Here is a 9007-nt window from a genome sequence, read left to right as displayed (position 1 = left end):
CTATACACAGCCAGTCCATTGTGACACCCCAGCTGCTGCTGTACTGTCACCTGATCAGATCAAAACACAACATTGTCTCCACGTGTAGACACACACACACACACACACACACACACACACACACACACACACACACACACACACACACACACACACACACACACACACACACACACACACACACATACACTCTGGCTGATGTAAGATCGCAGCTTTTATTCCATGACTTACCTGGTTATGTCAAAATAACCTTGGGGCAGCCTGAAGTGACCAAGGATAAATCATTACACAGACTGAGCACATGATCCACTACACACACACACACACACACACACACACACACACACACACACACACACACACACACACACACACACACACACACACACACACACACACACACACACACACACAGCCAAAACGTAATAAAGTTTGTTTTGAGTTTAGATACCGCTGGATAACTTGTATATTTCACCAGGGGGTCAATAAAGTGTTATCATGTCCTGTAATAATACATGATGCATTTTGGGGTTTATTTTAGTATTATTTGAGTCTTCAGAGTAACAACAGTGAGATAAATATAGTACATATTTGTATCGGATGTATTTCATATTATTTGTTGTTTTTTTTCTGTTGTAAATGTATGCGTTTATGTATTTAATTTTTGGACTTGTGTAGTTTTTTAATTTAACTATCTGATTCTATGCTCATGTCATGCACCGCCACACTAAAGTGATCATGGACTTTTATTACTAAACTATCTGAAGCAGACCACGGTGGAAATCTAAATCGGACACATGCAACTGGACTTTGGTTTATAGTTCTCAGATATGTGTGTGTGTGTGTGTGTGTGTGTGTGTGTGTGTGTGTGTGTGTGTGTGTGTGTGTGTGTGTGTGTGTGTGTGTGTGTGTGTGTGTGTGTGTGTGTGTGTGTGTGTGTGTGTATTAAAGGATTATGATAGGACTTTTGAACTTTTGAAAGCATATGAACTCATCATCGTTTTACAAACAGTTTTAGCTTCTCATTTCCTTATTGTGTATGTATATTCAGTCAGCAGTTTTGAAGGGGACATGAGATGCAACATTTTGATTGCCTACAACCACTTCCACATCCTGACTGTTGCCAATTTTGAATCAAGATGTGTGTATGTGTAATATAGTCGCTCTTTACTCTACTGTATGTTCCCACATACCTGCTGCTGTCTACGTGCTTCACACACACTGTGTTCCACATGTAAGAACATTCAGTACATCATTGATCTGACCCCATGTATCTCCTTTAACCCTGCATACAGTCTTCCATGAGTTCACTGCTAACCACGATGTTCTGTGAGAGAAAGTCCCAGAGATGCATGATCAACATTTAGCTGTCAGTAAAAGGGAAATCCTTAACTGATAAAGTTCCATTTCATTTCGTCAAATCAAAAGTGGGCACTTCTCAAAGAGTAGTTTAAGCCCTGCTCTGAGCTGAAATAAAGGGATTTTTGGAAGATGCGTTAACTTTAGGGCAAACAGCTGTTTTACTCCTTTAAAGGAAGAGTTGGGAAATACAGTTTACTGCCAACAGTTAAATTAAAAGATTAAATTCATGAAAACTGGTTTCAATCTTTTCTAAAGAGAAAAACAACTGTTCCCGAAAATGTCAAACCTTTCTAAACCTTCTTAAAAGAGGCCCTATTTTTCTTTCTGGGGTTTTTCCTTTCCTGTAGTGTGTAATGTAGGTTTCTGTGCATGTAAATGGTCTGCAAAGTCTGAAATCCCAAAGTTCCCCGACCCCCTGCCTGAGACGCCTCCATTGGACTCCTTTTTCAACTTCTGTAACATAGTGACATCACTGTGTAACATTGCACTTATATTGGCTAGTGTTCCAACACATAGTAAGTGATAGGCTAAGGGGCAGGACATCTCTAAGCGGTTGACCAATCACAACAGAGTCAGCCAGCTAACCAATCAGAGCAGACTGGGCTCTGGTTTCAGACAGAGGGTGAAAAGAGGTGCTGCAGCACAGGCAGTATGAGAAACATAAAGAGCTTTTTGGACCTTTAGGCATGGAGACATGTCCCAGGAGAGACAGTAAATACAAATATGAACCTGAAAATGCTCCTTTATTATTTGCAAAGCTGGTGGTTATTTTTTAATGACTCAAGTATGAAAGACGGTGTGAAGCTTTTTCCTTTATTACGGAATATCTTCAGTGTCAAGACACTAAATACATATCGTTTTGCTGCCGTGTTTCAAACTTGAATAGATAGAGTGTCATGTTATGTATCTAAAATGCAATGACAGAAAAGAAAAGAGACTCACCGAGGTTATAGCTTCTTTTTGGTCAAATATAAGATGTGATCTTAATGTGGGGTCTAAGGGAGCGTCCTAACACCATCATTCAAGGACTATTATCCCTAACATGTTAGATAAATGAGGAAACCAGTACCAGCCAGTGACCAACTGTAACTCTGAACCCGCCTTCAACAGGAAAAACTTGAAGTTGGTTTATTGAGCTCAAGTCTTTCTTCCCTTCGATACTAAAGGCTGATTACAAGGACAAAGCAGGGATAAAGATTCAAATCAAATAAAAAAAGTTATGTGCAAGGAAGGGCAAGGTGCAGTAGTCAGGAATTTGAGTTTTGATAATTACATTCAATTTGAATTTACATGCTTATTCGTGTTGCTGCAGGTTTCATCACCAAGACTACTGAACAATTTATTTTATGGTTTGCCCTTGCAGGTTTTTGATCTGTGCATGTTTACATTGTCATGGTTTCTTTCTCACACATCTCCTGTTCTCATTTATTCCCCCTCAAAGGTGCCTCAAAATCCCTGGGGTTTCTCTGGTATCTGCATCATCTCATCACGGTGCTACGTGGAAACGCACAGCACTGTTGACATGAAAAATATATCTCTCAGTGTGATCTTTTTATTATAACGCCATAATCTTTTATAACATCTTGATCTTTTTTTCTCTTCCTGCCTGCTTTATGAGCCTCACTGTGCAGAGATCATACTAAAGATATAAAGTCTAACAGCCCCCTGGTGTAGAGGGAAGAGTTGTTTTTACCTTTCTTGACCGTTGACACTTAAACGTTATGGTGCTTGGACATTTTGCATTTGAAGCTGCAACATTTTATGTGCAAATACATGAAGCCCTACAGTAAAGTGTCTTACCCAGCTTCCGAGTATGGTGGCTGACAGGTGCACACTCTACAAAAGTCCAAAATATTTCCATTAAGATAAACGTACTGCAGTTTCAACATCGATGCAATTGTAAAAACACTAATGTGCCACAACACGTGCAAATTAAGAAACAGCTTCACCAACCTGACAACACATATGCAAAATTTAGAAAACACTAACCAACTTAACGAAACATGCCCAGTGTTTACTAAAAGCCACGAAAACAAAACACTGCAAATATAAAAAGCTGCCAAGGAAGATCTGCTGTAAGCGAGCTAGCTAACTTAGTCATTTCAAATAAACTGAAAAAACATCTACTATTATAAAACAGGCAAACTGTGTCGGCATTGACAGTTTCCCAACTTTATAATCCTCCCATATTTTTGAGCTTCTATATCTTTTTTTATATGTAGTATTATTTGCAGCTCTTTCAGTAAACACTGCGCATGTTCCGTCAAGTTGCTGCTTGTTTTCGGTAGGCTGGACATCAGTTTAGTGAAGCTGTTCCTTCATTTGCATGTATCTTATACAGTCTGCAGAGCGAGTCTCCTAATGGGAAGTGTTATGGGCCTTTATAGCACGTTTGTCAGCATGACATCATATGATTTCTGGGAAGTGCAAAGAGGTTTGAGCCAATAAATATGTGATGGACCTACCATTGATTTCTCCAGGCCTTTCTAACACAGTTTAATCCGGGGTCCTGTTTGACCTGGAGATGTGAAAGCTGACAGACAGCTAACATAAACAGTGCAACATCATCAGTCTGGGCTAAATGTCAAAGGCAGTGCATCCTGATAAGAGCTAGGTTCAATGTTCTGTCACTCTCAGCCACACAGTCAGGAAACATGAACTTTGAACCAATCACCCCAGTTTCCACAACATGGTGTGAAGTGACGTGAACTTGAATTTGTATACTTTCCTCTGTGTTGGTCTCAGTCAATTTAAAATGTGCCTGCATCGGTTTATGACCTCAGCCAATGAGGTTATGTTTTTGATTTGGTTTGTTTGCCAGCAGGATTAATGGAAAAAACTATTGGCTATCGAGCCACGGGTCATTGGCCAAAGAGACTGTATATTTGGGAGCAAATCCAAAATCAACGGGCGGATAAACACACTTTTTTCTAAGGAAAGGAAGGAGCCTCTGTCTTTCTGTTTGTCTGAAATTAAACTTTTCTTATCTGACCTGCATTAAACAGATTCCTTTGGACTTGTAAATATGTGACTACATTTATTCACGAAGCTTTAACAACACAGAAATGCTTTTCTACAGAGTTAAGGTGTTTACTCAGAAGTATTAATGTGGCTCTCGTGTGTAATTAGTCCAACAAACTTTACCCTCCATTAGCAAACTTCATGAACACAAGCTTCTCCTTCATCGCACCGGCTACCTGTAGGCCTTCCTTTAGAGTACATGAAGGAAGGACGTCTTGTACGCCTTGTCTGCGTTCAGAAACTGCTGTATATTAATCCCTGCTCCTTAAGTGTAGCTGCAAGTCATGTTGCATCAATGCACACTCATACACGTGTGGGTTTGGCTGTGAGAAAGGGCACAGCTTTCAAAGCAAGTCACAACGGGAAAATTTAATTTAGGAAGAACTTGTCCGTCTTTCATCACCATGTGGGTGTGATCACAATAGTCTAAGTATTTGACATGTCGCAGCATAAAGGGATGGTGCAGGTATTTTGATCAGGGTTGCCTGAGGTACTTGAGGGAAATTACGTAAGGTTCATATTTGATCAATTACAAAGTCTAACCAAAACCAATGTTTTGCTCAATTATGAAATGTAAAGATCAAGAGATATTTTGTGACCTTTCACTTTTTTTTAAAGAAAGACCAAAATGCTTTGTTGTCATATGCACAATAGTTACAGCGTTGTTTTTCGTAATGAAAGTCTTAAAGGTGCCCTAGTATGCTAATTTTCAGTTTCCATGCTTTAATGTTCAAAAAGCTCTTTATGTTTCTCATACTGCCTGTGCTGCAGCTCCTCTTTTCACCCTCTGTCTGAAACCAGAGCCCAGTCTGCTCTGATTGGTTAGCTGGCTGGCTCTGTTGGGATTGGTCAACTGCTTAGAGATGTCCCACCCCGTAGCCTATCACGTGCATTGTGTTGGAGCGCTAGCCTATAGAAGCCCAGGTGTTACTTGGGAATTTTAGCCTTTGCAGACCATTGACATGCACACAAACCTACACACTAAAAAGAAAGGATGATTGAATCTCTTTTGAATCCCCCTTCATGGGAAAATACCTGAAATCCTGGAGTCAAGGCACATGACAACTCCCCTATGTGTGTGTTTTCAAACAGTATGTGTGTATGTGTGTGTAGTGCCTGCCCATCTGAGTTTCCATACCACCTGTAGCTATGTTTACCCCTCGGCTGGATTGACGCACACAAAGCTCGACCCCTGCATTCACCGCATTGCATTTCTCTCCTAAATTTTCACACGCACTGCGTTTGAAAAACAAATAAACACAGTCACAAGGCTCTATTCCTACACATACACACACATACACACACAGACACACACAATTAAACAGCCTGTACACGTTGCAGTTGTCAACAAGTGCCAATGTGATTTCTATGAACTGTCCTTGTCAATATGACGTTATCTTATGTTTTGCAACTCTAACAGCACAAGCACACACCCACACACACACAAACACCCACGTAAACTGATGCCAAATTACTTGGGCTTGCAATTGTTGTAGCCATGCAGGGATCAAGATGTTCCGGTGCGACTGCCTCTGCTTGCACTTTTTTTCAAAAGTCAACGCACAACAAGCCAAACACAAAACAATATTTCATTCTTCTAAACAATCTCCTCTAAGTTAAACCCAGCAGATCCATCTCTTGTGCTTTTTCAGTAAGGCTAGAAGAAATGGGACAGGTGGGGTGATCCATGGGAGAGTGCGTTTCTGGGTTAGGGTTTGGTTAGGTTAGGTATCCCAGGATGCAGAGCGCAGGGCACAGTCTTTGTCTGGTTGCAATAAAAAGCCAAAAGACTTTGGTTTATAATCAGTTGGGTCAAACACTCACCTTGGTTCAGCTTTTGGAGGAACAGCACGTTCATCAGCCGTTTTCGCACACAGCGTTTTATTTACTTTCAGGTAATGAGATGCATGTCCCTCGCCAAGATGCTCAAACAGATGCTTAAAATGTGTGAAAACATGGGGACAATTACAGGGCGAGAGTTGAAATTATTACAGATGTCTTTAAAACGTTTATATGTTCACACCATATTTAATTTCTTGCTCTTTCTCTGCACTGTACCTTTGCTGTTGTTAGGCGGTACATTCCCTCGCAGCGTGACTAAATGAAGGATTTTTATTTTCCTCAACAAGTTGCAACAGTCACAAAGGTGCTGATCTGGCTCAGTGATATCTGCTCCACCACAGCAGTATTTATCTAAAAGTATCTAAGAGAGATACGCTAGTGTTACAGTAGCAGAGTGTCAAAAGGTCAGTGAACTGGCTCAGTTATTCTATGAAGCAATATACATAAATTCAACTTTTCATTTTGTGAGTGAAAAATAGGAAAGGCGTGATTATCATGTGAATCAGGATAACCGGAAATGATGTTGACACTGAATCAGTAAATTAATTTATAAGTCAATATACAGTATTTTAATGTTCGATCCCGTTCATCACCCTTAGCCACATGTCACATTAAACCATGTAAAGCTGCAGGGTGTCTTTGTCATAAATTCAACTTTGTATTTAAAGGAAAGGCCATAAACCGTTTCCTTCTTTTGAATTTGCCCAGTTAGACTCAGAGAAAAGTGGGGTGAACTTCACTTAGTCAATCGCTTTTCATTTGTTCGTACACATTAAGATGTCTGGGATTTTGTCTCATTTGTGTAATAATCTGTTGCTCTCTTTCAATTCGCCTCCTGGAAATGAACAATTGCAATTTTGTCTTTGGTAAGTCTCAAAACGACCTTAAAAATCATTTCAACATGCACATTTAGCAACAGTTTTGCAACTTTAATGATGTTTTGAACCAGAAGCATTACAACAAAATGATATTGAAATAAGCTCAAAGGTGAGCAGACGATCGTCAGATAAGGCTTTCCCAACACCATGCACTAGTTATCTGCTTGAATGTGATTGAAATTGTTTTACTTTTATTAAACTATGTATTGGGGTATCTGTATAGCCAACAAATACTGTCTTATCTAATCTGTATGTTTGCCCACATTGATTTGTCCATCAAATCTCATGGTGCATCTGGTCTGGACTTGATTGAACAGTTGGCAATGTCAGGGTTCAACCATTAGAAGTTTAATAATACAATTTGGAGAGTCCGTTTACAAGGTGTAGCTGTAAACAAATAGGTGCAAACTCTTTCAGAGATAAAGCTGAATTGTAAATGTGTGTTTGATCTAGGGGAGGTGGCAGGTGAGATGTGTATTTTGTAAATTGTGTGTTTCCTTTTTCTTAATATTTTTTAATGCATATTTTCTTTCGTAAAGCAGTATTTGGCTCTGTTGCTGCTGTAGCACATTTAAATTTCCCCTCTGTGGGGCGAATAAGGGGATTCTGATTCTGATTCTGATGCATCTACCTAGTGAGGCCAGTTGAAGTGTGTGTACAGAAGTAGAGACTGACTGCATGCATAGGCTGCACAAAAGTAAACATCTATACGTCTCCTGCAATCCAGAGGTCCAGAGTGGACACAAAGGTGAGCATTCAGACGAGTGGTGCAGACTGCATGTGTGTATTGTATGTGTGTGCTCAGCTAATCTGGGAACATATGCATGAAAAACAGAAGATGCTGAGCAAATACAGGGCTGAGAGTCAGAGAGTTTGAGATGGGGCGAGCGGGAGTTTGCTCGCTGCCTGATAAAAGTTGTGATTTGTTCTGCCACACATGAGGAATCTTGTGCAATGCTCCCATTTAGCCGCCAAGCTATATGTGTGTCCGTATTGTTAAAAAGGTCACTTTGAACAAGATTTGTGAGGTTAAACCAAAGCATGACCAGAGGTAGCAGTAACACACACTAACACAAACTAAAGGTTTTCCAAAACACACAATTTGTGCCAAAGAGGTGTGTACACGTAGATGACATTAAATCCCTGAATAGAATCACATTGGAAACGGAAACGTTGCTTACATTCGGATCATCGTCAATATATCATTTAGAAACTCTTAGATGTGTTTGTTTCTTATCTGTGAAGCATAGATCAGACTTTGCACTATTTCTAATATGGGCAATTGGGCAATATTTGTCATATCTTTACCTGGTAGGCTTATTATAAATCAATCAATCAACCAAAGTGTGTTTGTATAGCTCAATATCACACATTTTTCATTTGTCTCAGTGGACATTTTGTACAGAATATGAATAAGACACCCTCCTTGGACCCTCACATCTGGTTGGTATTTATTCCTGTATTTGTGCATTTACTTATGTTGTACTTATGTCATGTTCTGTCCTCCTGTGTGCTCGCAAAAAGGTAAAAATTCAGTCTCAGTTGGGCGTTCCTCATTTTAAAACACATTGGTGGTCCAGACGTCTTTGCATTGGTTTTTCATGCAGGTGCTGGAGGCTCATCACCTAGGGGAGGGACATATTTTGTCTTCTGCTATGCTGATGTTAATCGGAAGGAAAATTGTCCCCAGCACTTTTTCTATCAATGTGATGCTTGTAACAGAGTACTCTTACACTCTGGTACTTCTACTATTACTCAAATAAAAGACCTAGGTATTTTTCCCACCTCTGGATCTAGTATAATTTGAGTACTTCTTCCACTACTGGATGATGATGATGATGTTGATGATGATGATGAGATGATCCGTCACACACGGACACACCGCCTGACTGAGACCCGCCTTT

Source organism: Eleginops maclovinus, chromosome 13 (genome assembly GCF_036324505.1).
Source record: "Eleginops maclovinus isolate JMC-PN-2008 ecotype Puerto Natales chromosome 13, JC_Emac_rtc_rv5, whole genome shotgun sequence".
NCBI lineage: Eukaryota > Metazoa > Chordata > Actinopteri > Perciformes > Eleginopidae > Eleginops > Eleginops maclovinus.
This window is presented reverse-complemented; position numbering follows the sequence as displayed.